Raw genomic sequence first — 23,244 nt, 5'->3', positions numbered from 1 at the left:
TTGAAATCGCTGTACGGTGAATAAGAAAAAAAGAGAAATCTTTGAAATCGCTATACGTTGAACACGGAAAAACAAATCGTTGTAATCGCTGTAAACTGACTATGAAAAAAGAGAAATCGTTGAAATCGCTGTACGCTGAATACTAAAAAAATCGTTGAAAAATTCTGTACGCTGAATACGAAAAAAATCGTTGAATCGCTGTACGCTGAATACGAAAAAAAAGGAGAAAACTTTGAAATCTCTGTAGGCCGAATACGAAAAAAAATTGTTGAAATTGTTGTACGCAGTAAACAAAAGAAAATCGTTGAAATCGCTGTAAGTTGAAAACGATAAAAATGAGAAATTGTTTTAATCGCTGTAATTTGATTACGAAAAAAAGAGAATTCTTTAAATGGCTATACCCTGAATAAGAAAGAGAATCGTTGAAATAGCCGTACGCTGAATACGACAAAAAATCGTTCAAATCTCTCTACGCCGAATACGAAAAAAACGATGAAATCGCTGTGCGCTCAACACGAATAAAAGAGAAATCGTTAAAATCGCTGTACGTTGAATATGAGAAAAGAGAAATCGTTGAAATCGCTATAGGCCTACGCTGAATACGAAAAAGCAGAAATCGTTTAAATCCCTGTACGCTGAGAACGAAACGTTGAATACGAAAAAAAGAGAAATCGTAGAAATCGCTGAACGCTGATTACGAAAAAAAAATCGTTGATACCTCTACGCTGAATACCAAAAAAAGCGCAGAAATCGCTGTACGTTGAATACGAAGAAAATAGATATCGTTGAAATCGCTTTAGGTCGAATACGAAAAAAATGGTTGAAATCGTACGCTGAATACGAAAGAAATCGTTGAAAACGCTGTACGCTGAATACGAAAGAAAGAGTATTCATTGAAATCGCTGCACGCTGAATGGGAAAAAAATGGCTGAAATAGCTGTACTTTGAAAACAATAAACAATAGAAATCGTTGAAAGAGCTGTACATTGAATACGAAAAAAAGAGAAATGGCTGACATCGCTGTACACTGAATACGAGAAATAATAGTTGAAATAGCGGTACGCAAAATACGAAAAAAAGAGTAAACGTTGAAATCGCTGTACGCTGAATACGAAAAAATCGTTGAAAATTCTGTACGCTGAATACGAAAAAAAATCGTTGAATCGCTGTACGCTGAATACGAAAAATAGGAGAAATCGTTGAAATCGATGTACGCTGAATACGAAAAAAAATATCGTTGAAATCGCTGTAAGTTGAATACGAAAAAAAACATAAATTGTTTTAATCGCTGTATTTGATTACAAAAAAAATCGTTGAAATCGCTGTACGCCGAATAAGAAGAAAATAGATATCGTTCATTTCGCTTTAGGCCGAATACGAAGGTAAAATCGTTGAAATCGCCGTAGGCTGAATACGAAAAAAAATACATAGTTTTAATCGCTGTACTTTGATTACGAAAAAAAACCTTGAATTCGCTTCGCGCAGAATACGAAAAAAAAGGAGAAATCCTTCAAATCGCTGTACGTTGAATAGGAAAAATAGGGAAATTTTTGATACCCCTCTACATTGAACACAAAAAAAAGTTGAAATCGCTGTACGCTGAATACGAAAAATAGAAATCGTTGAAATCGCTGTACGCTGAATACGAAAAATAGAAATAGTTGAAATCGCTGTACGCTGAATACGAAAAATAGAAACCGTTGAAATCGCTGTACGCTGAATACGAGAAAAATAGAAATCGTTGGAATCGCTGTACCCTGATTACGAAGAAATTGAAATAGTTCAAATCTCTGTACGATGAATATGAAAAGGAAATATCGTTGAAAACGCTGTACGCTGAATAACAAAATATGAGAAATTGTTGAAATAGCTGTACGCTGAATATGAAAGAAAAACGTTCAAAGGGCTGTACGCTGAATACAAAAAAACCCTTTAAGTCGCTGTACGCAGAATACGAAAAAAATATCGTTGAAATCGCTGTACGGTGAATACGAAATAAATCGTTGAAATCGCTGTACGCTGACTAGCAGAAAAATTTGTTGAAATAGCTATATGATGAATTCGAAAAAACCGTTGAATTAGTTGTACGCTGAATAAGAAAAAAATCGTTGAAGTCGCTGTACGCTGAATGGGAAAAACGAGAAATCGTTAAAATCGCTGTACGTTGAATAGGAAAAAAAAGAGTAATCGGTTAAATCGCTTAAAGATCAATACGAAAAAAAGAGAAATCGTTGAAATCGCAGTACGTTGAATACGGAAAAATAAGTAATGGTTGAAATCGCTGTATTCCTACCCTGAATACAAAAAATTATGGTTGAAATAGGTGCACATTGAATACGAAACAAAGAGGAATCGTTGAAATCGCTATACGCTGAATGCGAAAAAAATAGAAATCATTGAAATCGCTGCACCGTGAATTGGAAAAAATGGTTGAAACAGCTGACGTTGAATACGGAAAAAAAGAGAATTCTTTGAAATAGCTGTACACTAGTACGAAAAAGAGTAGTTGAAATAGCGGTACGCTGAATACGAAAAAAAGAGAAATCGTTGAAATAGCTGTACGCTGAATACCAAAAAAAACAGCGTAGAAATCGCAGTACACCGAATACGAAACAAAATTCCATTGAAATCTCTGTACGCTGAATACGAAAAAACGAGAAGTCATTGAAATCGCTGTACGCTGAATAGGAAAAAATGGTTGAAATAGCTCACGTTGAATACGAAAAAAGAGAAATCTTTGAAAAAGCTGTACGTTGAATACGAGAAAAAGAAATCTTTGAAATCGCTGTACACCGAATACATTAAAAAGAGAAATCGTTCAAATCACAGTACGTTGAATACGAAAAGAATAGAAATCGTTGAAATCGCTGTACGCTCAATACGAAAAAAAGAGACACCGATCGAGTCGTGATCACTGAACAAGAAAAAAGAGATATCGTTGAAATCGCTGTACGTTGAAGACGAAAAAAGAGAAATCGTTGAAATCCCTGTACACCGGATACGAAAAGGAGAAATCGTTGAAATCACTTTACGTTGAATACGAAAACAAAAGAAATCGTTGAAATCGCTGAAAGCTCAATACGGAAAAAAAGAGAAATCGTTTAAATCGCTGTGCACAGAATACGAAAAAAAGAGAAATCGTTTAAATCGCTGTGCACAGAATACGAAAAAAAGAGAAATCGTTGAAATCGCTGTACGGTGAATAAGAAAAAAAGAGATATCTTTGAAATCGCTATACGTTGAACACGGAAAAACAAATCGTTGTAATCGCTGTAAACTGACTATGAAAAAAGAGAAATCGTTGAAATCGCTGTACGCTGAATACTAAAAAAATCGTTGAAAAATTCTGTACGCTGAATACGAAAAAAATCGTTGAATCGCCGTACGCTGAATACGAAAAAAAGGAGAAAACGTAGAAATCTCTGTAGGCCGAATACGAAAAAATTGTTGAAATCGTTGTACGCAGTAAATAAAAGAAAATCGTTGAAATCGCTGTAAGTTGAAAACGATAAAATTGAGAAATTGTTTTAATCGCTGTAATTTGATAACAAAAAAAAAGAGAATTCTTTAAATGGCTATACCCTGAATAAGAAAGAGAATCGTTGAAATAGCCGTACGCTGAATACGACAAAAAATCGTTCAAATCTCTCTACGCCGAATACGAAAAAAACGATGAAATCGCTGTGCGCTCAACACGAAAAAAAGAGAAATCGTTGAAATCGCTGTACGTTGAATATGAGAAAAGAGAAATCGTTGAAATCGCTATAGGCCTACGCTGAATACGAAAAAGCAGAAATCGTTTAAATCCCTGTACGCTGAGAACGAAACGTTGAATACGAAAAAAAGAGAAATCAAAGAAATCGCTGAACGCTGAATACGAAAAAAAAAAATCGTTGATACCTCTACGCTGAATACCAAAAAAAACGTTGAAATCGCTGTACGTTGAATACGAAGAAAATAGATATCGTAGAAATCGCTTTAGGTCGAATACGAAAAAAATGGTTGAAATCGTACGCTGAATACGAAAGAAATCGTTGAAATCGCTGTACGCTGAATACGAAAGAAAGAGTATTCATTGAAATCGCTGCACGCTGAATGGGAAAAAAATGGCTGAAATAGCTGTACTTTGAAAACGATAAACAAGAGAAATCGTTGAAAGAGCTGTACATTGAATACGAAAAAAAGAGAAATGACTGACATCGCTGTACACTGAATACGAGAAATAATAGTTGAAATAGCGGTACGCAAAATACGAAAAAAAAGAGTAAACGTTGAAATCGCTGTACGCTGAATACGAAAAAAGAGAAACCCTTGAAGTCCTATGCGCTGAACACGAAAAAAGAGAAATCGTTCAAATCGCTATACTTTCAATACGAAAAAAAAAGAAAAATCGTTGAAATCCCTGTACGCTAATACGAATAAAATAGAAATCGTTAAAATCGCTGTACACAGAATACGAAAAAAATTTAGAAATCGTGAAATTCGCTACAGAACGAATACGAAAAAAATTGTTGATATCGCTGTACGCTGAACACGAAAAAAATACAAATCGTGGAAATCGCTGTAGATCGAATACGAAATAAAATCGTTGAAATCACTGTAGTACGCTGAAAAGGGAAGAAATTCATTGAAGTATCTGTACGCTGAATACGAAAAAATTATCGTTAAAATCGCTGTAAGCTGAATACGAAAAAAAGAGTAATTGTTTTAATCGCTGTGCTTTGAATACGAAAAAAAGAAAAATCGTTGACATGGCTATACGCTGAATATGTAAGAAAATCGTTGAAATAGCTGTACGCTGAAAAAATAATAGTTGAAATCGCCGTACGCTGAATACGAAAAAATCGTTGAAATCGCTGCACGCTGAATACGACAAAAAGAGAAATCGTTGAAATCGCTGTCCGTTGAATATGAAAAAAGAGAAATCTCTGAAATTGCTATACGCTAAATACGAAAAAAAGAGAAATTGTTGAAATCGCTGTACGCTGAATACGAAAAAAAAGACACCGTTCGAGTCCTGTTCACTGATCACGAAAAAAGAGAAATGGTTGAAATCGCTGTACGTGGAATATGAATAAAAGAGAAATCGTTGACATCGCTGTACACCGGATACGAAAAGGGAGAAATCAATTAAATCACTCTACGTTGAATACGAAAAAAAAAGAAATCGTTGAAATCGCTGAAAGCTCAATACGGAAAAAAGAGAAATCGTTTAAATCGCTGTACACAGAATACGAAAAAAAGAGAAATCGTACAATTCGCTGTACGGTGAATAAGAAAAAAAGAGAAATCTTTGAAATCGCTCTACGTTCAATACGGAAAAACAGAAATCGTTGTAATCGCTGTATACTGACTATGAATAAAGAGAAATCGTTGAAATCGCTGTACGCTGAATACGAAAAAATCGTTGAAAATTCTGTACGCTGAATACGAAAAAAAATCGTTGAATCGCTGTACGCTGAATACGAAAAATAGGAGAAATCGTTGAAATCGCTGTACGCTGAATACGAAAAAAAATATCGTTGAAATCGCTATAAGTTGAATACGAAAAAAACATAAATTGTTTTAATCGCTGTATTTGATTACAAAAAAAAATCGTTGAAATCGCTGTACGCCGAATACGAAGAAAATAGATATCGTTCATTTCGCTTTAGGCCGAATACGAAGGTAAAATCGTTGAAATCGCCGTAGGCTGAATACGAAAAAAAATACATAGTTTTAATCGCTGTACTTTGATTACTAAAAAAACCTTGAATTCGCTTCGCGCAGAATACGAAAAAAAAAAAAAGGAGAAATCCTTCAAATCGCTGTACGTTGAATAGGAAAAATAGGGAAATTTTTGATATCCCTCTACATTGAACACAAAAAAAAGTTGAAATCGCTGTACGCTGAATACGAAAAATAGAAATCGTTGAAATCGCTGTACGCTGAATACGAAAAATAGAAATAGTTGAAATCGCTGTACGCTGAATACGAAAAATAGAAACCGTTGAAATCGCTGTACGCTGAATACGAGAAAAATAGAAATCGTTGGAATCGCTGTACCCTGATTACGAAGAAATTGAAATAGTTCAAATCTCTGTACGATGAATATGAAAAGGAAATATCGTTGAAAACGCTGTACGCTGAATAACAAAATATGAGAAATTGTTGAAATAGCTGTACCCTGAATATGAAAGAAAAACGTTCAAAGGGCTGTACGCTGAATACAAAAAACCGTTTAAGTCGCTGTACGCAGAATACGAAAAAAATATCGTTGAAATCGCTGTACGGTGAATACGAAATAAATCGTTGAAATCGCTGTACGCTGACTAGCAGAAAAATTTGTTGAAATAGCTATACGATGAATTCGAAAAAAAAACCGTTGAATTAGTTGTACGCTGAATAAGAAAAAAATCGTTGAAGTCGCTGTACGCTGAATGGGAAAAACGAGAAATCGTTAAAATCGCTGTACGTTGAATATGAAAAAAAGAGTAATCGGTTAAATCGCTTAAAGATCAATACCAAAAAATGAGAAATCGTTGAAATCGCAGTACGTTAAATACGGAAAAATAAGTAATGTTTGAAATCGCTGTATTCCTACCCTGAATACAAAAAATTATGGTTGAAATAGGTGCACATTGAATACGAAACAAAGAGGAATCGTTGAAATAGCTGTAGGCTGAATACGAAAAAAATAGAAATCATTGAAATCGCTGCACCGTGAATTGGAAAAAAATGGTTGAAATAGCTGACGTTCAATACGGAAAAAAAGAGAATTCTTTGAAATAGCTGTACACTAGTACGAAAAAGAGCAGTTAAAATAGCGGTACGCTGAATACGAAATAAAGAGAAATCGTTGAAATAGCTGTACGCTGAATACCAAAAAAACAGCGTAGAAACCGCTGTACACCGAATACGAAACAAAATTCCATTGAAATCGCTGTATGCCGAATACGAAGATAAATCGTTGAAATCGTTGTACGCAGTAAACAAAAGAAAATCGTTGTAATATCTGTAGGCTGAATACGAAAAAAATATCGTTGTAATCGCTGTAAGTTTAATACGATAAAAAAGAGAAATTGTTTTAATCGCTGTACTTTGATTACGAAAAAAGGAGAAATCTTTAAAATGGCTATACCCTGAATATGAAAGAAAATCGTTGAAATAGCCATACACTGAATACGACAAAAAATCGTTCAAATCTCTCTACGCCGAATTCGAAAAAAACGATGAATTCGCTGTGCGCTCAACACGAAAAAAAGAGAAATCGTTGAAATCGCTGTACGTTGAATATGAGAAAGGAGAAATCGTTGAAATCGCTACACGCTGAATACGAAAAAGCAGAAATCTTTTAAATCCCTGTACGCTGAAAACGAAAAAAAGATAAACCGTTGAAGTCCTGTGCGCTGAACATGAAAAAAAAAAGAAATCTTTGAAATCGCTGTACACCGAATACAAAAAAAGAGAAATCGTTCAAATCACAGTACGTTGAATACGAAAAAAAGAGAAATCGTAGAAATCGCTGAACGCTGAATACGAAAAAAATCGTTGATACCTCTGTACGCTGAATACCAAAAAAAACGTTGAAATCGCTGTACGTTGAATACGAAGAAAATAGATATCGTTGAAATCGTTTTAGGTCGAATACGAAAAAAATTGTTGAAATCGTACGCTGAATACGAAAGAAAATTGTTGAAATCGCTGTACGCTGAATACGAAAGAAAGAGTATTCATTGAATTCGCTGCACGCCGAATGGGAAAAAAATGGCTGAAATAGCTGTACTTTGAAAACGATAAACAAGAGAAATCGTTGAAATAGCCGTACACTGAATACGACAAAAAATCGTTCAAATCTCTCAACGCCGAATACGAAAAAAACGATGAAATCGCTGTGCGCTCAACACGAAAAAAAGAGAAATCGTTGAAATCGCTATACGTTGAATATGAGAAAAGAGAAATCGTTGAAATCGCTATACGCTGATTACGAAACAGCAGAAATCGTTTAAATCCCTGTACGCTGAAAACGAAAAAAAGATAAACCGTTCAAGTCCTGTGCGCTGAACACGAAAAAAAAAGAAATCTTGGAAATCGCTGTAAGTTGAATACGAAAAAAGAAAAATCTTTGAAATCGCTGTACACCGAATACGAAAAAAAGACACCGTTCGAGTCCTGTTCACTGATCACGAAAAAAGAGAAATCGTTGAAATCGCTCTACGTTGAATATGAAAAAAAGAAATCGTTGAAATCGCTGTACACCGGAAACGAAAAGGGAGAAATCGTTGAAATCACTCTACGTTGAATACGAAAAAAAATAAATCGTTGAAATCGCTGAAAGCTCAATACGGAAAAAAGAGAAATCGTTTAAATCGCTGTACACAGAATACGAAAAAAAAGAGTAATCGTAGAAATCGCTGTACGGTGAATAAGAAAAAAAGAGAAATCTATGAAATCGCTCTACGTTCAATACGGAAAAACAGAAATCGTTGTAATCGCTGTATACTGACTATAAATAAAGAGAAATCGTTGAAATCGCTGTACGCTGAATACGAAAAAAATCGTTGAAAATTCTGTACGCTGAATACGAAAAAAAAATCGTTGATATCTCTGTACCCTGAATACGAAAAAAAAGGAGAAATCGTTGAAATTGCTGTACGCTGAATACGAAAGAAATATCGTTGAAATCGCTGTAAGTTGAATACGAAAAAAAGAGAAATTGTTTTAATCGCTGTATTTGATTACCAAAAAAAATCTTTGAAATCGCTGTACGCCGAATACGAAGAAAATAGATATCGTTGATTTCGCTTTATGCCGAATACGAAGGTAAAATCGTTGAAATCGCCGTAGGTTGAAAACGAAAAATAAATACATAGTTTTAATCGCTGTACTTTGATTACGAAAAAAAACTTTGAATTCGCTTCGCGCTGAATACGAAAAAAAAAGGAGAAATCATTCAATTCGCTGTACGTTGAATAGGAAAAATAGGGAAATTTTTGATGTCCCTGTACATTGAACACAAAAAAGTCGTTGAAATCGCTGTACGCTGAATACGAAAAATAGAAATCGTTGAAGTCGCTGTACGCTGAATACGAAAAATAGAAATCGTTGAAATCGCAGTACGCTGAATACGAAAAATAGAAATCGTTGAAATCGCTGTACGCTGAATAAGAAAAAATAGAAATCGTTGAAATCGCTGTACCCTGTTTACGAAGGAATTGAAATAGTTCAAATCTCTGTACGATGAATATGAAGACGCTGTACGCTGAATAACAAAATAAGAGAAATTGTTGAAATAGCTGTACGCTTAATATGAAAGAAAATCGTTCAAAGGGCTGTACGCTGAATACAAAAAACCGTTTAAGTCGCTGTACGCAGAATACGAAAAATTGTCGTTGAAATCGCTGTACGGTGAATACGAAATAAATCGTTGAAATCGCTCTACGCTGACTAGCAGAAAAATTTGTTGAAATACCTATACGATGAATACGAAAAAAACCGTTGAATTAGTTGTACGCTGAATAAGAAAAAAATCGTTGAAGTCGCTGTACACTGAATGGGAAAACCGAGAAATCGTTAAAATCGCTGTACGTTGAATAGGGGAAAAAGAGTAATCGGTTAAATCGCTTAAAGATCAATACGAAAAAAAGAGAAATCGTTCAAATCGCAGTACGTTGAATACGGAAAAATAAGTAATGTTTGAAATCGCTGTATTCCTATCCTGAATGCAAAAAAATTATGGTTGAAATAGGTGCACATTGAATACGAAACAAAGAGGAATCGTTGAAATCGCTGTACGCTGAATACGAAAAAAATAGAAATCATTGAAATCGCTGCACTGTGAATTGGAAAACAATGGTTGAAATAGCTGACGTTTAATACGGCAAAAAAGAGAATTCTTTGAAATAGCTGTACACTAGTACGAAAAAGAGTAGTTGAAATAGAGGTACGCTGAATACGAAAAAAAGAGAAATCGTTGAAATAGCTGTACGCTGAATACCAAAAAAAACAGCGTAGAAATCGCAGTACACCGAATACGAAACAAAATTCCATTGAAATTTCTGTACGCTCAATACGAAAAAACCGAGAATTCATTGAAATCGCTGTACGCTGAATAGGAAAAAATGGTTGAAATAGCTCACGTTGAATACGAAAAAAACAGAAATCTTTGAAATAGCTGTACGTTGAATAAGAGAAAAGAGAAATCGTTGAAATCGCTGTACGGTGAATACTAAAAAAAATTGTTGAAAAATTCTGTTGCTGAATACGAAAAAAAATCGTTGAATCGCTGTACGCTGAATACGAAAATAAAGGAGAAAACGTTGAAATCGCTGAAGGCCGAATACGAAAAAAATCGTTGAAATCGTTGTACGCAGGAAACAAAACATAATCGTTGAAATAGCTGTAGGCTGAATACGAAAAAAATAGAAATCATTGAAATCGCTGCACCGTGAATTGGAAAAAAATCGTTGAAATGGCTGACGTTGAATACTGAAAAAAAATAGAATTCTTTGAAATAGCTGTACACTAGTACGAAAAATAGTAGTTGAAATAGCGGTACGCTGAATACGAAAAAAAGAGAAATCGTTGAAATAGCTGTACGCTGAATACCAAAAAAACTGCGTAGAAATCGCAGTACACCGAATACGAAACAAAATTCCATTGAAATCGCTGTACGCTGAATACGAAAAAACGAGAATTCATTGAAATCCCTGTACGCTGAATAGGAAAAAATGAATGAAATAGCTGACGTTGAATACGAAAAAAAGAGAAAACTTTGAAATAGCTGTACGTTGAATACGAGAAAAGAGACGTCTTTGAAATCGCTGTACACCGAATACATAAAATAGAGAAGTCGTTCAAATCACAGTACGTTGAATACGAAAAAAAAGAGAAATCGTTGAAATCGCCGTACGCTCAATACGAAAAAAAGAGACACCGTTCGAGTCGTGTTCACTGAACACGAAAAAAGAGAAATCGTTGAAATCGCTGTACGTTGAATACGAAAAAAGAGACATCGTTGAAATCGCTGTACACCGGATACGAAAAGGGAGCAATCGTTGAAATCACTTTACGTTGAATACGAAAAAAAAGAAATCGTTGAAATCGCTGAAAGCTCTATAGGGAAAAAAGAGAAATCGTATAAATCGCTGTACACAGAATACGAAAAAAAAAGAAATCGTTGAAATCGCTGTACGGTGAATAAGAAACAAAGAGAAATCTTTGAAATCGCTGTACGTTGAATACGGAAAAACAGAAATAGTTGTAATCGCTGTAAAGTGACTATGAATAAAGAGAAATCGTTGAAATCACTGTACGGTGAATACTAAAAAAATCGTTGAAAATTGTGTACGCTAAATACGAAAAAACAATCGTAGAATCGCTGTAATCTGAATACGAAATAAAAGGAGAAATCGTTGAAATCGCTGTGGGCCGAATACGAAGATAAATCGTTGAAATCGTTGTACGCAGTAAACAAAAGAAATTCGTTGAAATAGCTGTAGGATGAATAAGAAAAAAATATCGTTGAAATCGCTGTAAGTTGAATACGATAAAAATGAGAAATTGTTTTAATCACTGTACTTTGATTACGAAAAAAAGAGAAATCTTTAAAATGCCTATACCCTGAATATGAAAGAAAATCGTTGAAATAGCCGTACACTGAATACGACAAAAAATCGTTCAAATCTCTCTACGCCGAATTCGAAAAAAACGATGAAATCGCTGTGCGCTCAACACGAAAAAAAGAGAAATCGTTGAAATCGCTGTACGTTAAATATGAGAAAAGAGAAATCGTTGAAATCGCTATACGCTGAATACGAAAAAGCAGAAATCGTTTAAATCCCTGCACGCTGAAAACGAAAAAAGATAAACGGTTGAAGTCCTGTGCGCTGAACACAAAAAAAAGAAATCTTTGAAATCTCTGTACACGGAATACTAAAAAAAGAGAAATCGTTCAAATCACAGTACATTGAATACGAAAAAAAGAGAAATCGTAGAAATCGCTGAACGCTGAAAACGAAAAAAAATCGTTGATACCTCTGTACGCTGAATACCAAAAAAAAAACGTTGAAATCGCTGTACGTTGAATACGAATAAAATAGATATTGTTGAAATCGCTTTAGGTCGAATACGAAAAAAATGGTTGAAATCGTACGCTGAATACGAAAGAAAATCGTGGAAATCGCTGTACGCTGAATACGAAAGAAAGAGTATTCATTGAAATCGCTGCACGCTGAAAGGGAAAAAAATGGCTGAAATAGCTGTACTTTGAAAACGATAAACAAGAGAAATCGTTGAAATAGCCGTACACTGAACACGACAAAAAATCGTTCAAATCTCTCCACGACGAATACGAAAAAAACGATGAAATCGCTGTGCGCTCAACACGAAAAAAAGAAAAATCGTTGAAATCCCTGTACGCTAATACGAATAAAATAGAAATCCTTAAAATCGCTGTACACAGAATACGAAAAAAATTTAGAAATCGTGAAATTCGCTACAGAACGAATACGAAAAAAAATTGTTGATATCGCTGTACGCTGAATACGAAAAAAATACAAATCGTGGAAATCGCTGTAGATCGAATACGAAATAAAATCGTTGAAATCACTGTAGTACGCTGAAAAGGGAAGAAATACGGTTAAGTAGCTGTACGCTGAATACGAATAAATTATCGTTAAAATCGCTGTAAGCTGAATACGAAAAAAGAGTAATTGTTTTAATCAATGTGCTTTGAATACGAAAAAAAGAAAAATGGTTGACATGGCTATACGCTAAATATGTGAGAAAATCGTGGAAATAGCTGCACGCTGAATACGAAAAAAATCGTTGAAATCGCTGCACGCTGAATACGACAAAAAGAGAAATCGTTGAAATCGCTGTCCGTTGAGTATGAAAAAAGAGAAATCTTTGAAATCGCTATAAGCTAAATACGAAAAAAAGAGAAATTGTTGAAATCGCTGTACGCTGAATACGAAAAAAAAGACACCGTTCGAGTCCTGATCACTGATCACGAAAAAAGAGAAATCGTTGAAATCGCTCTACGTTGAATATGAAAAAAGAGAAATCGTTGAAATCGCTGTTCACCGGATACGAAAAGGGAGAAATCGTTGAAATCACTCTACGGTGAATAAGAAAAAAAGAGAAATCTATGAAATCGCTCTACGTTCAATACAGAAAAACAGAAATCGTTTAATCGCTGTATACTGACTATGAATAAAGAGAAATCGTTGAAATCGCTGTACGCTGAATACGAAAAAAATCGTTGAAAATTCTGTACGCTGAATACGAAAAAAAAATCGTTGAATCGCTGTACGGAGAATACGAAAAAAAAGGAGAAATCGTTGAAATTGCTGTACGCTGAATACGAAAAAAATATATCGTTGAAATCGCTGTAAGTTGAATACGAAAAAAAGAGAAATTGTTTTAATCGCTGTATTTGATTACCGAAAAAAATCGTTGAAATCGCTGTACGCCGAATACGAAGAAAATAGATATCGTTGATTTCGCTTTAGGCCGAATACGAAGGTAAAATCGTTGAAATCGCCGTAGACTGAATACGAAAAAAAATACATAATTTTAATCCCTGTACTTTGATTACGAAAAAAAAACCTTGAATTCGCTTCGCGCTGAATACGAAAAAAAAGTAGAAATCATTCAAATCGCTGTACGTTGAATAGGAAAAATAGGGAAATTTTTTATATCCCTGTACATTGAACACAAAAAAGTCGTTGAAATCGCTGTACGCTGAATACGAAAAATAGAAATCGTTGAAATCGCTGTACGCTGAATAAGAAAAAATAGAAATCGTTGAAATCGCTGTACCCTGTTACGAAGGAATTGAAATAGTTCAATTCTCTATACGATGAAAATGAAAACGCTGTACGCTGAATAACAAAATAAGAGAAATTGTTGAAATTTCTGTACGCTGAATATGAAAGAAAAACGTTCAAAGGGCTGTACGCTGAATACAAAAAACCGTTTAAGTCGCTGTACGCAGAATAGGAAAAAATATCGTTGAAATCGCTGTATGGTGAATACGAAATAAATCGTTGAAATCGCTGTACGCTGACTAGCAGAAACATTTGTTGAAATAGCTATACGATGAATACGAAAAAAACCGTTGAATTATTAGTACGCTGAATAAGAAAAAAATCGTTGAAGTCGCTGAATGGGAAAAACGAGAAATCGTTAAAATCGCTGTACGTTGAATAGGGAAAAAAAGAGTAATCGGTTAAATCGCTTAAAGATCAATACGAAAAAAAGAGAAATCGTTCAAATCGCAGTAGGTTGAATACGGAAAAGGAAGTAATGTTTGAAATCGCTGTATTTCTATCCTGAATACAAAAAATTATGGTTAAAATAGGTGCACATTGAATATGAAACGAAAAGGAATCGTTGAAATCGCTGTACGATGAATACGAAAAAAATAGAAATCGTGGAAATCGCTGTAGGTCGAATACGAAATAAAATCGTTGAAATCAATGTAGCACGCTGAAAACGGAAGAAATTCGTTGAAGTAGCTGTACGCTGAACACGAAAAAATTATCGTTAAAATCGCTGTAAGCTGAATACGAAAAAAAGAGTAATTGTTTTAATCGCTGTGCTTTGAATACGAAAAAAAGAAAAATCGTTGACATGGCTATACGCTGAATATGTCAGCAAATCGTTGAAATAGCTGTACGCTGAAAAAAATAATAGTTGAAATCGACGTACGCTGATACGAAAAAAATCGTAGAAATCGCTGCACGCTGAATACGACAAAAAGAGTAATCGTTGAAATCACTGTCCAAAGAATATGAAAAAAGAGAAATCTTTGAAATCGCTATACGCTAAATACGGAAAAAAGAGAAACTGTTGAAATGGCTGAACGCAGATTACGAAAAAAAGAGACACCGTTCGAGTCCTGTTCACTGAACACGAAAAAAGAGAAATCGTTGAAATCGCTGTACGTTGAATATGAAAAAAGAGAAATCGTTGAAATCGCTGTACACCAGATACGAACAGGGCGAAATCTTTGAAATCACTGTACGTTGAATACGAAAAAAAAGAAATCGTTGAAATCGCTGAAAGCTCAATAAGGAAAAAACAGAAATCGTTTGAATCGCTGTACACAGAATAAGAAAAAAAGAGTAATCGTTGAAATCGCTGTACGCTGAATAAGAAAAAAAGAGAAATCTTTGAAATCGCTGTACGTTGAATACGGAAAAACAGAAAACGTTGTAATCGCTGTATACTGACAATGAATAAAGAGAAATCGTTGAAATCATTGTACGCTGACTACGAAAAAAATGGTTGAAAGTTCTGTACGACGAATACGAAATAAAATCGTTGAATCGCTGCACGCTGAATGCGAGGAAAGGAGAAATCGTTGAAATCGCTGTAGGCCGAATACGAAAAAAAATTGTTGAAATCGCTGTACGCTGTAAACAAAAGAAAATCGTTGAAAAAGCTGTACGCTGAATACGAAAAAATATCGTTCAAATCGCTGTAAGTTGAATACGAAAAAAAGAGAAATTGTTTTAATCGCTGTATTTGATTACCAAAAAAAATCGTTGAAAACGCTGTACGCTGAATACGAAGAAAATTGATATCGTTGAAATCGCTTTAGGCCGGATACGAAGGAAAAATCGCTGAAATCGTTGTAGGCTGAATACGAAAGAAAATCGTTGAAATTGCTGTACGCTGAATACGAAAAAAAAATCGTTCAAATGGCTGTAAGCTGAATACGAAAAAAAAGCAAATAGTTTTAATCGCTGTACTTTGAATACGACAAAAAAATCGTTGAAATCGCTTTGCGTTGAATAAAAAAAAAGAGAAATCTTTGAAATCGCTGTACGTTCAATAGGAAAAATAGGTAAATTTTTGATATCCCTGTACATTGAACACAAAAAAATCGTTGAAATCGCTGTACGCTGATTACGAAAAATAGAAATCGTTGAAATCGCTGTACGCAGAATAAAAAATAGAAATAGTTGAAATCGCTGTACGCTGAATACGAAAAAAGAGAAATCGTTGAAATCGCTGTACGCTGATTACGAAGACATTGAAATAGTTGAAATCTCTGTACGATGAATATGAAAAGGAAAAATCGTTGAAATCGCTGTACGCTGAATAACAAAATACGAGAAATCGTTGAAATAGCTGTACGCTGAATATGAAAGAAAATCGTTGAATGTGCTGTACGTTGAATACAAAAAACCGTTTAAGTCGCTGTACGCAGAATCCGAAAAAATGTCGTAGAAATCGCTGTACGGTTAATACGAAATAAATCGTTGAAATCGCTGTACGCTGACTAGCAAAAAAATTCGTTCAAATAGCTGTGCGATGAATACGAAAAAACGTTGAATTAGTTGTACGCTGAAGAAAAAAACAGTCGTTGAAGTCGCTGTACGCTGAATGGGAAAAACAAAAAAATCGTTAAAATCTCTGTACGTTGAATAGGAAAAAAATAGTAAACGGTTAAATCACTTAAAGATCAATACGGAAAAAAGAGAAATCGTTGAAATCGCGTTACGATGAATACGGAAAAATAAGTAATGGTTGAAATCGCTGTAGGCCTACCCTGAATACAAAAAATTATGGTTGAAATAGCTGCACATTGAATACGAAACAATGAGGAATCGTTGATATCGCTGTACGCTGAATACGAAAAAATAGAAATCATTGAAATCGCTGCACCGTGAATAGGAAAAAAATGGTTCAAATATCTGACGTTGAAAACGGAAAAAAAGAGAATTCTTTGAAATAACTGTTCACTAGTACGAAAAAGAATAGTTGAAATAGCGGTACGCTGAATACGAAAAAAAAAGAGAAATCGTTGAAATAGCGGTACGCTGAATACGAAAAAAAGAGAAATCGTTGAAATAGCTGTACGTTGAATACCAAAATAAAACAGCGTTGAACTCGCAGTACACTGAATATGAAAAAAAAATTCCATTGGAAAAGCTGTACGCTGAATATGAAAAACGAGAATTCATTGAAATCGCTGTACGCTGAATAGGAAAAAATGGCTGGAATAGCTGTACGTTGAATACGAAAAAAAAGAGAATTCGTTGAAATAGCTGTACGTTGAATACGAGAAAAGAGAAATCTTTGAAATCGCTGTACACAGAATACAAAAAAAGAGAAATCGTTCAAATCACAGTACGTTGAATACGAAAAAAAAGAGAAATCGTTGAAATCGCTGAACGCTGAATACGAAAAAAGATCTTTGATATCTCTGTACGCTGAATACCAAAAAAAATCGTTTTAATCGCTGTACGCTGAATACGAAGAAAATAGATATCGTTGAAATCGCTTTAGGTCGAATACGAAGGAAAAATCGTTGAAATCGTTGTACGCTGAATACGAAAGAAAATCGTTGAAATCGCCGTACGCTGAATACGAAAATAAGAGTATTCATTGAAATCGCTGCACGCTGAATGGGGAAAAATGGCTGAAATAGCTGTACTTTGAATACGATAAACAAGAGAATTCGTTGAAATAGCTGTACGTTGAATAAGAAAAAAGAGAAATCGCTGAAATCTCTTTGCACTGAATACGAGAAATAATAGTTGAAATAGCGGTACGCTAAATACGAAAAAAGAGTAAACGTTGAAATCGCTGTACGCTGAATACGAAAAAAGAGAAACCCTTGAAGTCCTATGCGCTGAACACGAAAGAAGAAAAATCGTTCAAATCGCTATACGTGCAATACGAAAAACAAAAAGACAAATCTTTGAAATCCCTGTACGCTAATACGAATAAACTAGAAATCGTTGAAATCGCTGTACACAGAATACGAAAAAAAATTAGAAATCGTGAAAATCGCTTCAGAACGAATACGAAAAAAAATCGTTGAAATCGCTGTACGCTGAATAAGAAAAAAATAGAAATCGTGGAAATCGCTGTAGGTCGAATACGAAATAAATTCGTTGAAATCAATGTAGCACGCTGAAAACGGAAGAAATTCGTTGAAGTAGCTGTACGCTGAACACGAAAAAATTATCGTTAAAATCGCTGTAAGCTGAATACGAAAAAAAGAGTATTTGTTTTAATCGCTGTGCTTTGAATACGAAAAAATGAAAAATCGTTGACATGGCTATACGCTGAATATGTCAGCAAATCGTTGAAATAGCTGTACGCTGAAAAAAATAATAATTGAAATCGACGTACGCTGAATACGAAAAAAATCGTAGAAATCGCTGCACGCTGAATACGATAAAAAGAGAAATCGTTGAAATCGCTGTCCAATGAATATGAAAAAAGAGAAATCTTTGAAATCGCTATACGCTAAATACGGAAAAAAGAGAAACTGTTGAAATGGCTGAACGCTGATTACGAAAAAAAGAGACACCGTTCGAGTCCTGTTCACTGAACACGAAAAAAGAGAAATCGTTGAAATCGCTGTACGTTGAATATGAAAAAACAGAAATCGTTGAAATCGCTGTACACCAGATACGAACAGGGAGAAATCTTTGAAATCACTGTACGTTGAATACGAAAAAAAGAAATCGTTGAAATCGCTGAAAGCTCAATAAGGAAAAAACAGAAATCGTTTAAATCGCTGTACACAGAATAAGAAAAAAAGAGTAATCGTTGAAATCGCTGTACGCTGAATAAGAAAAAAAGAGAAATCTTTGAAATCGCTGTACGTTGAATACGGAAAAACAGAAAACGTTGTAATCGCTGTATACTGACAATGAATAAAGAGAAATCGTTGAAATCACTGTACGCTGACTACGAAAAAAATGGTTGAAAGTTCTGTACGACGAATACGAAATAAAATCGTTGAATCGCTGTACGCTGAATGCGAAGAAAGGAGAAATTGTTGAAATCGCTGTAGGCCGAATACGAAAAAAAATCGTTGAAATCGCTGTACGCAGTAAACAAAAGAAAATCGTTGAAAAAGATGTACGCTGAATACGAAAAAGTATCGTTGAAATCGCTGTAAGTTGAATACGAAAAAAAGAGAAATTTTTTAATCGCTGTATTTGATTACCAAAAAAAATCGTTGAAAACGCTGTACGCTGAATACGAAGAAAATAGATATCGTTGAAATCGCTTTAGGCCGGATACGAAGGAAAAATCGTTGAAATCGTTGTAGGATGAATACGAAAGAAAATCGTTGAAATCGCTGTACGCTGAATACGAAAAAAAATCGTTCAAATGGCTGTAAGCTGAATACGAAAAAAAGACAAATAATTTTAATCGCTGTACTTTGAATACGACAAAAAAAATCGTTGAAATCGCTTTGCGTTGAATACGAAAAAAAAGAGAAATCTATGAAATCGCTGTACGTTGAATGGGAAAAATAGGCAAATTTTTTATATCTCTGTACATTGAACACAAAAAAATCGTTGAAATCGCTGTACGCTGATTACGAAAAATAGAAATCGTTGAAATCGCTGTACGCAGAATAAAAAATAAAAATAGTTGAAATCGCTGTACGCTGAATACGAAAAAAGAGAAATCGTTGAAATCGCTGTACGCTGATTACGAAGACATTGAAATAGTTGAAATCTCTGTACGATGAATATGAAAAGGAAAAATCATTGAAATCGCTGTACGCTGAATAACAAAATAAGAGAAATCGTTGAAATAGCTGTACGCTGAATATGAAAGAAAATCGTTGAATGTGCTGTACGTTGAATTCAAAAACCCGTTTAAGTCGCTGTACGCAGAATACGAAAAAATGTCGTAGAAATCGCTGTACGGTTAATACGAAATAAATCGTTGAAATCGCTGCACGCTGACTAGCAAAAAAATTCGTTGAAATAGCTGTGCGATGAATACGAAAAAAAACGTTGAATTAGTTTTACGCTGAATAAGAAAAAAAGTCGTTGAAGTCGCTGTACGCTGAATGGGAAAAACAAAAAAATCGTTAAAATCTCTGTACGTTGAATAGGAAAAAAAGAGTAATCGGTTAAATCACTTAAAGATCAATACGGCAAAAAGAGAAATCGTTGAAATCGCTGTACGATGAATACGGAAAAATAAGTAATGGTTGAAATCGCTGTAGGCCTACCCTGAATACAAAAAATTATGGTTGAAATAGGTGCACATTGAATACGAAACAAAGAGGAATCGTTGAAATCGCTGTACGCTGAATACGAAAAAATAGAAATCATTGAAATCGCTACACCGTGAATAGGAAAAAAATGGTTGAAATATCTGACGTTGAAAACGGAAAAAAAGAGAATTCTTTGAAATAACTGTACACTAGTACGAAAAAGAATAGTTGAAATAGCGGTACGCTGATTACGAAAAAAAGAGAAATCGTTGAAATAGCTGTACGTAGAATACGAGAAAAGAGAAATCTTTGAATTCGCTGTAAAATAGAGAAATCATTCGAATCACAGTACGTTGAATACGAAAAAAGGAGAAATCGTTGAAATCGCTGAACGCTGAATACGAAAAAAATCTTTGAAATCTTTGTAAGCTGAATAGGAAAAAGGATAAAATTGTTTTATTCGCTGTACTTTGAATACGAAAAAAAAATAGTTGAAATCGCTTTGCGCTGAATACGAAAAAAGAGGAATCTATGAAATCGCTGTACCCTAATACGAAAAAAAGAGAAATCGTTGAAATCGATGTACGCTGAATACGAAAAATAGAAATCGTTGATATCGCTGTACGCTGAATACGAAAAAGAGAAATCTTTGAAATCGCTGTAAGCCAAATACGAAAAAAAATCGTTGTAAGCGCTGTAAGCTGAAAAGGAAAGAAAATCTTTGAAATAGCTGTAACCTGTATACGAATAAAATATCGTTGAAATTTCTGTACGATGAATACGAAAAAAATCGTTGAAAGCGCTGCACGCTAAATACGAAGAAAGAGAAATCGTAGAAATCGCTGTAGGTCGAAAACGAAAAAAAAAATCGTTGTAATCGCTGTCCGCTGAATACAAAAAAAATCTTTGAAATAGCTGTACCTGAATACGAAAGAAATATCATTGAAATCGCTGTAAGCTGAATACGAAGAGAAATCGTCTTAATCGCTGCATTTTGAATACCAAAAAAAAGAGAAATCGTTGAAATGGCTATACGTTGAATATGAAAGAAATCGTTGAAAGAGCTGTACGCTGAATAGGAAAAAAAAGTTTTGAAATTGCTGTACCCTGAATACAAAAAAAAAATGTTTGATATCGCTGTACGCCTAATACCAAAAAATTAGAAATCGTTGAAATCTCTGTAAGTTCAATACAAAAAAGAGAAATGGTTGAAATCGCAATAAGCTGAATACGAAAAAAAGAGAGACAGTTGAAATCGCTGTACGCTGAATACGAAAAAAAGAGAAACCGTTCAAGTCCTGTGCGTTGAATACGAAAAAAGAGAAATCGTTGAAATCGCTGTACACCGAATGCAAAAGAGAGAAATGGTTGAAATCACTGTACGTTAAATACGAAAAACAAGAGGAATTTTTTAAATCGCTGAACGCTGAATACGGAAATCGTTGAAATCGGTATACGCTGAAAATGAAAATAGGGAAACCCTTAAAATCAATGTGCGCTGAACACGTAAAAAGAGAAGTCATTAAAATCGCTGTACGTTGAATAGGAAAAAGAGAAAAATGGTTGAAATCGTACGCTGAATACGAAAAAAAAGAGAAATCTTGGAAATCGCTCTAGGCTGATTTCGAAAAAAAAAACCTTTCAAATAGCTGTACGCTGAATACCAAAGAAAAACGTCTACACTACTGTATGCTGAATGCGAAAAAAATATCGTTGAAATCGCTGTACGCAGAGTACGAAAAAATTAGAAATCGTTGAAATCGCTGTACGTTGAATACGAAAAATATAGAAATCGTTGAAATCGCTTTACGCTTTAATCCAAAAAAGAAAGAGAAAAATTTAAAATCGCTGTACACAGAAGAAGGAAAAAGAGAAATCGTTGAAATCGCTGTACGCTGAATACGAAAAAAGAGAATTCGTTGAAATAGTTGTACGTTGAATACCAAACAAAAACAGCGTAGAAATCGCAGTACGCTGAATAGGAAATAAAATTCCATTGAAATCGCTGTACACTGAATACGAAAAAAAGAGAATTCATTGAAATGGCTGTACGCTGAATAGGAAAAAATGGCTGGAATAGCTGTACGTTGAATACGAAAAAAAAGAGAATTCGTTGAAATAGCTGTACGTTGAATACGAAGAAAAGAGAAATCGCTGAAATCACTGTACACTGAATACCAAAAAAATAGTTGAATTAGCGGTACTCTGAATACGAAAAAAAAAGAAATCCTTGAAATCGATGTTAACTAATATGAAAAAAATAGAAATCGTTGAAATCGCTGTACACTCAATACGAAACCTGACAAATCGTTGAAATTGCTGTACGCTGAATTCGAAAAATAGAAATCGTTCAAATCGCTGTACGCTGAATACGAAAAAAATAAAAACTTTGAAACCTCTGTACGTTGAATATGAAAAAAGAAAAATCGTTCAAATCGCTGTACGCTGAATAAGAAAAAAAGAGAAATCGTTGAAAGAGCTGTACGCTGAATATGAAAGAAAATCGTTGAAACAGATGTACTCTGAACACGAAAAAAATCTTTGAAATCGCTGTACGCTGAGTAGGAGAAAAATTCGTTTAAATAGCTGTACGTTGAATACGGAAAGAGAGAAATCGTTGAAATCGCTGTACTTTGAATAAGAAAAAAAAAATCGCTTAATTCGCTGTACACAGAATACGAAAAAGGAGAAATCGTTTAAATCGCTTTACACAGAATACGAAAGAAGAGAAATTTTTGAAATCGTTGTACGCGGAATACGAAGGATAAAAACCGTTGAAATTGCTGTACGCTGAATAAGAAGAAAAAGGGAAATCGTTAAAATCGCTGTAGGCCGAATACGAAAAAAAAATAGTTGAAATCGATGGAAGCTGAAAACGAAAGAAAATCGTTGACATATCTATAAGCTGAATACCAATTAAAATATCGTTGAAATTTCTGTACGCCGAATACGAAAAAAATCGTTGAAATCTCTTTAAGCTGAATACGAAAAAAAAGAGAAATCGTTGAAATCGCTGTAGGCCGAATACGAAAAAAAATCTTTGAAATCGGTGTACCCTGAATACGAAAAAAAATCGTTGATATTGCTGTACATTCAATACCAAAGAAAATCGTTGAAATAGATGTACGCTGAATACGAAAAGAATATGGATGAAATGGCTGTAAGATGAACACGAAGACATCGTTTTAATTCGCTGTACGCTGAATATGAAAAATAGAGAAGTCATTGAAATCGCTGTACGCGGAATACGAAAAAAGAGAATTCGTTGAAAT

This window comes from Periplaneta americana, chromosome 13 (genome assembly GCF_040183065.1).
Source record: "Periplaneta americana isolate PAMFEO1 chromosome 13, P.americana_PAMFEO1_priV1, whole genome shotgun sequence".
NCBI lineage: Eukaryota > Metazoa > Arthropoda > Insecta > Blattodea > Blattidae > Periplaneta > Periplaneta americana.
Note: the sequence above shows the minus strand (reverse complement) of the source record.